We start from the raw sequence: 12,134 nt of genomic DNA on the forward strand, positions 1-12,134 counted from the left end.
ATAAAAATAATAACAAAGGAAGAATATTTAAATGAAGAAGGAACAGATCAGTAAATAATATTTGATAATAATATATTTGACGAGATAAAAGGAAAAGAATTTGATTTAAGTATAGAGAAAATATTTAAAATACCAACAATAAAAAATATATTTAGTAGACGAAAAGAAGAATACTACGTAGTAAGCCAAAAAGAACATGTAATAGATTGTAGATATGCAAAAGGTAAAGCTAGTACACCACTAGTAACAAAAAGAATGATTAATAAAGAAATAAACGATACAAAAAGTAAAGACCCAATAAAATACGTACACCTTGGGGGAACGGAAATATTAATAAAAACATGTTTTAGAGAAGGAATAGATATACCAATAGAATTATATTTAGCAGATGATAGAATCATAAAACCTATAGAAAAAAGTATAATAACTGCTATAAGAGGAAATCTAATATACCAAAAATTTAAATTTATAATAAGTGCAAATTATTCAGTAGCAACAACAGATAAAAACATAGATAAGTCATTAGTGCTATATTGGAAAATATCAGGAAGTAAAATATTTACAGCAAGATGTAAAAATCTATATGTATTAACAACAAGACATAAAATAATAAGAAAAAATAAAATTAATAAAATACAAATAGAAAGTCCCTTTGAACAATTTGTAAAAACATTTGATAACAATGATTATAGTTACAAAGATATAGATATAGAAGAAAATTTAGAAATAATAAATGATAGAATAAGCACAACAAAAAGAATAACTTTTGAAAAACCAAAATCATTAGGATCATCGAAAAGAACAAATTATGAAATAACTTCAACAGTTGATTTAACTCAATATTATATAACGGGAACAATAAATGAAAAAAATATTTAATACTCCTAAATACAGGACAAGAAGAAAATCATATAGCAAAATACCAAGTGAAAAATGAAGAAATAAAATCTAATAGTAATATATGCCCAGATCTACCAAGAAGTTTAATAACTATTAAAGGTACAACTGAAAAAACAAATAATAATAGGAGTTAGAAAAATAAAAATAGAATTCAAAATAAAGGTTGATATACAAAAAGCAGACATAATATTAGGGATAAAATGGTTAGAACAAATAAAACCCTACAATATAGAACATACACAATTAACCATAACCTACAATAAGGAAAAATTATTAATAAAGAAAGCTTTAACATAAAAATATATGTACTTATGAAAATAATAGTAGAAGGATATTATACACTTATGATAGATATAGGAGCAGAAGCCAACTTATATAGATATAACTGTTTACCAGAAGACAAATGGGATAAGCTAAAAGCACCAATAGTAGTCAAAGGATTTTATAATGAAGGAAGCTTAATTACCTATTGTAATACCCAAAAAAATCCAAACAAATATTAGTGCCATATTTCAAGCTCATGCATAGTACATCATGGTTCTTTTATAGTTTTATGAGAAAGTTAGATGTATATTAAGTCTTCAAATAAATCCCAGCTATCAGATGAATCAAAACATTCCTTACCGATTGAATTCTTGGGAAGGATATTGCCATCGTCAACTTCAAATGAGTATATATCTTGTTATACTACAAATTATTGAGCTCATTATACACGGTATTAAAGCCCTGAGAAGGCTATTATCCTATTATTTTATCATTCTTCTCAAGAACAAGAACATTCTCTCCCAAAGGGGTTAAATCCTAATTAAGAAAAATCAAGAAAAAGACTAAGGATTTGTTCAAGAAACTTCAAGAAACATTTGATCTCTTTCAAGATCAAGATTTAAGGTATGCATAGTGTTCATTCATGGATTTCTTTCATCCATGAAGTCCAAGAACCCTCTTTTAAATTCTATATTATGTTATTTATGTAGTGAATGGATTATGTTCAAATTGTTGATGTTGAATGATTCCCAAGTTGGAATCTTTATGTGTTTTTATGAATATATGATATCATATGAGTTGGAAACATGTAAGTTTGGTTGTTCATGATGAATAATTTGTTGATTACACCTATGCCTAAGTTGTGCATGTAAGGTGTTTGATAAAGTGCCTAAAAGACTAGAAGTCAGGTATTATAGTTGAATTGTGACATAATGACAAATGCATGCTACACCTTTATGAAAATAATGACTTCTATGATATTGTTATGCATCATGATTGTTGATGGAATGTTCATAAAACTAGATTGATGGACTTATGGCATGTTGTTATATGCATTCCCCTCTATGTATAAGACTTTGAGAACTATGTGTAGTATGAAATCCCCAACTTATGGTATTTTGAATTATGAATATTGGCCATGTGTTAAAGAAGAGTAAAGTCATGTTTTTGTTAGTTTCCTTCAATTGAGTCCTGGGGGTACTTGTACCCAAAAATTTCGCTATGTGCCTAGAGCCATGTCATGTTTCACGATACTTTCAATCAAGCCATGATCCATAAAACTCAGTCAACCATGTGACTCAGGAAATCTCAAAAATCTCAAAAATCTCAAAAATCTCAGTAGTTCTGTAATCTCAGTGATTTTAGTATTCCAAGTAAAATCTCAGTAACTACAGTACTCTCAGTCAGTCCTCAGACATCAGTACCTTTCGTTAGTCAGCAGAACTCAATAAACTCAGTTTGGCTCTGTTAACTAATACCATTAGTATCAGTTCAGTTAATCAGTTCAATTCATCTAATCAGTTCAGTTCAATTAATTGGTTCAGCTCAATTAATCTGTTCAGTATCTTTCAGATAGGAGTAGGATTCAGTACCGAGTGAGCCTAGGGATGGGGACTCACCCGCTAGATAGGACTGAGATCCTTAGAAGAAATCCCTAAGTTCTAGAACTACGTAGCCAACGTAGGTATGAGATGTCACCCGTTATATAGGACTAACATACTCAGGGATCACCTATTAGCACATTTAAATATATAAGACTGATCCCAGGGGTCACCCGCTAGATTAGGACTGACTCCACAGTAGTTGTCTTTACCAGTGGTGCGATACTTTACCTTTTCAACTGGGGTTACAGGTTGGATCCCAAACTAGCTAGAAAGGGGCATGTCGGTTAGATGAATACATCCTACAGTTTCAGTTACAAAATCAGGACTGTCAGATACAGTCAATTCAGCTCAATAGTACAGATTTCGGACTGTCAGATACAATCAATCCTTATCATTATAAATAGACTTCGGGATCACCCATTAGATAGGAATAATCTCAACTATGGTCAATTAGTATCAGCATAATCAGATTTAGAGATCACCCGCTAGGTAGGACTGATCTCAGACTAAGTCAAATCATCTTTATTATCAGTATCATCAGATTCAGAGATCAACTGTTAGATAGGACTAATCTCAGATTTAGTTACTCAAATATAGTATGAAACTCAGCTAGTTCCGTCAGATTTAAGACTGTCAGATACAGTCACTCATGTTATTAATTATATCAATCATCATAACTCACACTATCAGTATTCAGTTTCAAGACTGTTAGACACAGTCAATCATACCAGTTTTTCATAATTCAAACTATTAAAAATAGTTGTCCATCTATTCAGTACCTGAGTATCAGTTTAATCTTGTTGTCAGTATTAAGACTCAGTAGTCAGTATCACCATGAGTTTAGTTATAGTTACTTATACATGTATGTATTCTTATGTTCATATCAGCCGGTATTATTTATGCATATAAACCCTTTGCATTTAGCCTACCTCACTCGTATACTCAGTACATTCAGTCGTACTGACACATTTGTGCTATGGTGTTTTCTCTTATGTTACACCATAGGTTTAGAGGCACGAGTTCTAGAGCAGTAGCAATATTACAGATTATAGCAATCAGAGTTAGAAGTGAGTCCTCATCCTTTGAGGACATGATTATTTCTTTATTATCCCATTACTCAGTTTATTAGATGGAGTTAGTTGGGCACATGTCCCATCAGCTCCTTATTCAGATTACTCAGACAGTAGAGGCTTTCAAACTAAATGCAGACTAGATATCAGACTTGGTTTAGACTTCAGTATTTTTAGTTTAGTTTTGTTATTATTATACCACCTTATTTAGACATTATTATTATTCAGATATTTATCTAGTTTGAACCTTATGGCCTTTTAGTTTATGTTTCCATATTTTTTAGTATTTTATGTAGTATATATGTACAGATATCAGTTATGGATTAGCTTATGGTCCTTCAGGGTCATGAGCACCATGTAGCATTTTGGTTCAGAAAATCGAGGGATTATAAACTTGGTGTCAGAGCCTAAGGTTAATAGTATCCTAGGAAGTATGAAAAGTCGTATCTAGCAGAGTCTTGTACATGTATGTGTTGTGCACCACACTTATGTGCAGGAGGCTATGAGATGTTTTAGGAATAGTTTCCTTTCTTTTATATTTCAGATCATGCTATATAAAGGTTTCCTAAGATACTCATGTAGATTCTCATCATGCTCCACTCATGTTAACTCCACCTTACTTTCAAGCTAATAGAAGTAGTGAAGCTCAATTCCTACAGATAGGGCTTTCTCAGACAGTTATAGGATTTTCCACATGCTCAGATAGTATCCCTCAGTTCTGTTATGTTCCTAAGTTATATGGATTTCATTCATGAACATGAGAACTTATTCTTGAACCTGAATTTAGATATTCCACCAATTCCCTTCTTAGAATCCTATGATAGAATAGACCTAAAGTTAGAAGCTGAACCCAGGAGTTTAGCAGTAGTAGAGTTGGGATAATATCATCCAGATTGAACAAATTATGTATTCATGGGGATAGTTGTACCAATGTGAATTAGTAGGCTTGAATAGTGCAAGCAAGAAATTAAGACTATTGATTTAAAATTAAGTGTATAGCGATAGATGTAAATTAGGAATGTGATATTATAGTATATGAGTAAATAGTAGCAGATAATGTGTTTAGTAAAGCAAACATGTGACGAACAGAGTGTAAGTATGTGCTGATGATTGTAGTTCAATCTAAATCTTAGTAAAGTGTTCACAGACTTAAGATGAAGGCTTAAAGTTAGGGGGAGATGATAGATCAAGTAACCAAGTTAGGCTCTCAAAATTCCAATAGTAGTGCTAGTATAATAGAAAAAGCAGTAAGGGAAAATGATTCCCGATCCATCCTTATCTCGGTACAAGTTTTGTACTTCAGTCAATATAATGCCTACACATGTTTCATAACTCAGTTCCATGAACACAACTTATATTCACACATTTTTCATAGAATCTTGTGCACTTCTAGTTTCCCGCATAAGAATTCCAGCTCACTCAGTATTATGAATTATATCTCATGAAAATAAAAACTCCAACCTCAGGTCATGTAGCTCATGACTCATGTAATGTCACTTTTTACAGATTTCTCAGCTCCCATGACTAATGTTACACTCCTATTGATCAGTTAATACAAGATATGCCATGTATATCCTCAGTTTAGACCTTTTGGGTACATCCATATTGCTGATATCCTATTTCTTAGGCTTCAGTCATGTGTCAAGTTCAGCTAATGTCTATTCATGTTTTATGTCCTCTTGATTTAACCCCTTCAGTAAGCTCTCTTTGTGAGAACAGTGTAGCGATAAGCAGTTGCTTAGATAAGTGAGAGAGTAAATGATACATGTTAAGAGAAGATTATTGCATGCCTATTTTACACGAGGATGTAGTTATGGGGATAGGTTTGAATGTCATAATACTATGCAAATAAATGACTAGCAAAAGGTTGTACTTAGAAATCAAGAAAAGTTCAGAGTGTGAATGTACATTCAGATCCTTGACTTACGACAGCCTTCATTATGCGACTATCATAACTCAGTTGCCTTCTCAGTTATAGTCTTAGTTATAGTGTATGCTTCAGTTTAGTAATCAGCTCAGTTCATGTGTCATGCCTTAGTTTTAGATCTTATGTAATCAGTCGTGATTCAGTTCCCAAGTGCCATGCGCATTGCCTCAGCTTCCCTCAGTAGCTCAATTAAGTCAGTATTCTGTGAGGGAGCTAGTGTTCCACGGGGGAGATACGCTATTATTCCCCAAAACTTTCATGACATAAGCATTCCATTTTCTCTTTATGTAATGAATCCAGTATGGAGTAGGGTATACTCATAAGTTGACCCTTAAGCTCCAACCTCAGTTGTACGCTATGTATTATAAACTCAGTTCAGTTCATGTATCACGTTTCAGACTCAGTTATGTTCTCGTGTTTTCGCTCATGTATATTGAGTAATTAGTCTCAGACTCATTGGTATTTTTAGTTCAAGGTAACAGTCTTCCTTGAAGTTACTCATTCTCATGTTCAAATTTCAGTAACAAACTTGGTATTCAGTTCCATGCCCAGTTTTCAGATCAAACTTGGTATCTTTACCATTACATGTTCAGTCGCATGTTCATGAGTTAGTTTAGTTATGTATTCATGCATCAGATATGCATGATCAGATTACCAGTACTTTAAGTCATGCATTCACGTATCATGTCAGTCATAAAATTAGGCATCATATATGCATTCTTATTATGAGAAACTCAGTTCATCAGAACACTCAGTCATGCATTCATGAATCCGTTACTCATACATCAAATATGCATGTTCAGTATGATGTATTCAGTTTATCAGTCATGTCAATCCCAAAACCATGTTTCAGTAGTGTATGTGTTGTACGTACTTCAGTTGATCTTTTCTTCTATCTCAGTCATTCTCATTCGAGGACGAATGTTCCCAAGGAGGAGATATTGTAATACCCCAAAAAATCAAAACCATTATTAGCGCCATGTTTCAAGCTTATGCATAGTACATCATGGTTCTTTTATAGTTTTATAAGAAATTTAGATGTATATTGAGTCTTCAAATAACTCCCAGCTATCAGACGAATCAAAACATTCCTTACCGATTGAATTCTTGGGAAGGATATTGCTATAGTCAACTTCAAATGAGTATATCTCTCATTATAATATGGATTATTGAGATGATGACCTACCAAAAGATAGATAATTGAATTATCTTTCCAACTATACCAATTTCGCCAAAATCCAAGATCGGAGAAAAATTGTATGCCCATTTTACTCTAGTATGTCAGCCTGAAAACTGAGTGACGACATTTCTGACGACTTATCACAATTTTGATGATATTTTTGATAACCTATCACATTTTTGATGACATTTCTGATGACTTATAAGCAATGTCATCGGACTTAGGAAGAAACCCAAAAATTTCAGCTCCCAGTTGATGACCTGGGCTGACGGGCTATCACATATCCGACGGCTTATCAGCCCATGTCGTCAGCTGATAATTTTAGCAATTGGGAGGTAATTTCATGGGGGTATTTTGGTCTTTTTTTCCTCACTCTAAACACGGTATTAAAGCCTTGAGAAGTCTATTATCCCATTATTTTCTCATCTTCCTCAAGAACAAGAACATTCTTGTCACGACCCGAACCATGGCCTGGCCGTGATGAGCATTTCAAACCATGGAGGCCCGAAACACCCCTATCTGTCTGGTAATCCTGTACCTAATTCATATGATCAAAGTAATGTGGAAAAAACACAACAATTTGGAAACATGGTCATAAATATGAAAATAAACAATAACGGGGAGATAAGGTTCCCCCAACATCAATTAACCTCTAAACAACTATCTGCGAAAATCTCTAACAAATAACTGAGTCAATTAACCGTATATAAACTGGGACAAGGCCCCCAGTAGACCCCAAAACTAAATATAAGATAGAAGGATTGCAGGACATAAGACCTTCCAAGACATAGAAGGCTCACCACTAGTCTCTACAACTCTGTCTGAATGATCTACTAATTCTCTTGACCCCTAGACTGGGCCTCTGAACCTGAGAGGTTGGAGAAGGGAGGGGGTCAGCACAAAAGTACTGGCATGCAGAGATATCAAAGCAAAACATAATATTTTTACAAAATATAGTTGAGAGCCATTATAAAGCAATTTCGTATCAAGTCATTTGAAAACACATGGGTGTAATACAATAGTTTTCTCAACAATCAATGAAATGCAACTAAGCTAGGTGGAATACCCTACATAATTTACACCAACTGTCTAACCTCGGTTGCCACCGAGAGTATAAGTGACGGAGAAACACACAAGATCACATAGCACGGTGTCTCGACCCAATGGTAGTGCCCAAGATCACTTAGCCCGGGCTCCTACCTATAGTTCCAATTTGGGAATGACATAAATTCAAGTACACAAGATCACTTAGCCTGGTACCAAATCTCCTTATCGGCAAACACGTTTTCCAGCGATGAGCCCTTACTCTCAAACACCTTCTTTGGGCATCCACCTTTCTCATGTAAAATCAATGCATTCAAATTTCATCTGATTCAATCACATATCATGTTCTGTAGGGTATCATCATACCCGACTTTCAAGTCATCAATATCACATCCACATATGCATAATCATGTAAAAACCAAGGTGCTTCATCATTTACAAGTGGTGAATAATAATTATTTCAAATTCATGCTCTCTTTTATTGGTCACAATATGATATGGGGTATCAAGACATTATCATGGGAATTTGAAAGCAATTTATCATTCATATTTATCAAACTTCCATGGAAAATCTCAAATCACATATGCATGGTTTCAACCATTGAAGTATATAGGCAAACAATTCCCATGACATAAAGAAAAATGACTTAGAAATCTTATTGAAAACAATTTATTAGCATTTGATTGAAAACCCCCATCTAAAAGCATGCATGTTCATAAAAACTACACCCATGAGATTTTAGGATAACCCCACGTACCTCTATTTCCAAGGATAATAGATGTTTCTTGAAGCTTGCGGATTGGTGATTTCAAATATGTAATTATCTTTGAAAACCTACGGTCGAATCTTGAACTATTTGGGTTTTATTTTGAAATCCTAAGGAGAATCTTTGAGCACTTTTGATGAATGAAGGTGTATTTTGGGGTCCTTGGAACTGAATTTTGAGTTTTAGGGCTAAGTAAGGGTGAAAAAGGACCACTTTGTCCCCAAAATGGAGTGTTTAAGTCACTTGAATTCTTTATATACGCGCCGCCCATCCCATTGCCTATGTTTACATAGGCGCCGCCCATCCCATTGCCTAAGTTTACATAGGCGCCGCCTAGGCTATCGCCTAGGCTATTGCCTATGCTTTCCAGTGGCAATGGGCGATTGGTTAGGCGATGCATATCACTTTGAGAGGCCATAACTTCTTGTTCGGGTGTTAGATTTTAGCAAAATTGGTATCGTTGGAAAGATAACTCGACTTCCTGTCATTTGACACATGGTAGGCTTCCTAATTTAACATATACAGAGAGTTATGATCGATGGAAGCTGACACACTTTACAACGTCCACTAAAACTTAGTCAATCGAAATAGTTTCAACTCGTCCATGAGTTGAAGGACCTCTATGGTCTAAATTCAAGCTTGAATGGATTCACATGCTAAACAAATAATTAACATGCCGTATTGGCATAGGATTTTATGGCTTCGAGATTATCAACGCATCGAAATCATGGTCTATATTGTAGCCCAAAATATGGGGCATTACATTATCCCCCCCCAGGATCATTCGTCCCTGAATTATGATGCGGGACGCAGACAAATACGATTTCAAGCATAATAATGGACTAGGAAAGATAAGATAGAAATAATACCTTCTGTCTCCTCCTCCATCGAAGCAAACAAATTGGGATATCTAATTCTCATGTCATCTTCTGACTCCCAAGTTGCTTCTTCGACTTTCTGATTCCTCCACAGTACCTTTACAGAGGCTATCTCTTTGCTTCTCAGCTTTCAAACTTGGCGATCTAAAATTTCAACGGGCTTTTTTTCATAAGACAAGGAGTCTGTCACTTTGATACCCTCTACTGGAAATACCATAGAATGATCTCTAATACATTTATTCAACATAGATACATGGAATACCGGATGAACGGAACCCAAACTTGCAGGCAATTCTAGCTCATATACAATTGTACCAATCTTTTTTAGAATCTGATATGGCCCTACATAGCGAGGGCTCAATTTACCCCCTTTTCCGAATCGCATAACTCCTTTCATAGGAGAAACCTTGAGAAACACCCAATCACCAACTTCGAACTCTAGTTCTCTTCTCCAAATATCGACATAGGACTTCTAACGACTCTGAGTAGTCTTGAGTCGTTCTCTAATGATCTTTACTTTCTCCATCGGCCGATGAACAAGATCAGGCCTATACAACTGAGTCTCACCCACATCATACCATCCTATTAGAGACCTACATCTCCTCTCATACAAAGCCTCAAAAAGAGCCATCTTGATGCTGGCATGGTAACTATTATTGTAAGCAAATTCAACCAGTGGCAGGTGATCTACCCAACTACCTTTAAAATCAATGACGCATTCTCTCAACATATCTTCGAGGGTCTGAATGGTACGCTCAGCTTGCCCATCCGTCTGAGGGTGGAAAGATATGCTCAAATTCACTTGTGTACCTAAACCCTTCTGAAAAGATCTCCAAAACTGAGATGAAAACTCCGTACCTCTATCGGATATAATGGATACTGGTGCCCCATGCAATTGAACTATCTCCTCAATGTAAATATTAGCATAAACCTCTCCCGAATAATTAGTCCTCATAGGTAAAAAGTGGGCTAACTTTGTCAACCGACCTACAATCACCCATATAGAATCATACTAGTTTCGGGATCTCGAAAGTCCTGTAACGAAGTCCATGTTTATCATCTCCCACTTCCATAAAGGCAAGGCTATCTCTTGGGAAGTATCACCTGGCCTCATATGTTCTACCTTCACTTGTTGACAGTTCAAACACTTGGACACAAAATCAGCTACATCACGTTTCATATTATTCAACCAATACAAGGTTTTCGGATCATGGTACATCTTAGTAGAGCTTGGGTGAATGAGATACTTTGAAGTGTGCGCCTCATTAAGGATTATTTCCCATAGCCTATCAACATTCGAAATGCACAACCTACCCTGAAATCTCAGAATTCCATCACCACCAATTTCAAATGACATAACCTTTTGTTGACCCACATCTTTCTTGATTTGCATCAGGATGGGATCTTCAACCTGCTTCTCCTTAACTTTAGCACAAAGGGATGACTTAGCTAACTCATGAACAATCACCCCTCTATCTTTGGAATCTAATAGTCGCACCCCCAGATTTGCAAGGCGGTGAATATCCTTCACCATCTCTTTCTTTCCTTCTTCTATATGAGAAAGGCTGCCCATAGACAACCTGCTGAGGGTGTCGGCTATAACATTTGCCTTGCCCGGATGGTAATGCAGACTCATATCATAGTCTTTCAAAATCTCTATCCAACGCCTCTGCCTGAGGTTCAATTCTTTCTGTGAGAAAACATACTGCAAATGCTTATGGTCAATATAAATATCAACATGCACTCCATAGAGATAGTGCCTCCAGATTCTAAATACAAACACCACGGCTGCTAACTCCAAGTCATGAGCGGGGTAATTGCACTCATGCACCTTTAAATACCTAGATGCATAAGTTATTACCTTACCACGCTACATCAATACACAACCAAGTCCCACACGGGATGCATCACAATAAACCACAAAATTATCTACACTCTTGGGAAGGGTCAAAATAGGAGCAGTAGTCAGGCTATCCTTCAACTTCTCAAAAATATTTTCACACAAGTCAGACCACACAAACTTTATCTTTTTCTGAGTCAGTTTAGTAACCAGAGCAGCTATAGAAGAAAAACTTTCTACGAAACTTCTGTAATACCCTGCCAAACCCAAGAAACTCCAAATATCGGTTGGAGTCTTGGGTCTGGGCTATTTTCTTACTGCTTCAACTTTCTGGTGATCCACTCTTATCCCGTCACTGGACACAATATGCCCCAGGAAGGCAATAGCATCTAACCAGAATTCACACTTAGAAAATATGGCATACAATTGATAATCCTTAAGGGTCTAAAGAATAATTCGGAGGTGATTAGCGTGATCCTCTTTACTCTTAGAATAGATCAGAATATCATCAATAAATACAATGATGAACAAGTCAAGAAACTGATGAAACACTTTATTTATAAGATCCATGAAGGCTACAGGGGCGTTAGTCAACCCTAAGGATATGACTAAAAATTTGTAGTGACCATATCGGGTTTGGAAGGCTGTCTTGGGTATGTC

Source organism: Capsicum annuum, chromosome 8 (genome assembly GCF_002878395.1).
Source record: "Capsicum annuum cultivar UCD-10X-F1 chromosome 8, UCD10Xv1.1, whole genome shotgun sequence".
In the NCBI taxonomy this organism is placed as follows: Eukaryota; Viridiplantae; Streptophyta; class Magnoliopsida; order Solanales; family Solanaceae; genus Capsicum; species Capsicum annuum.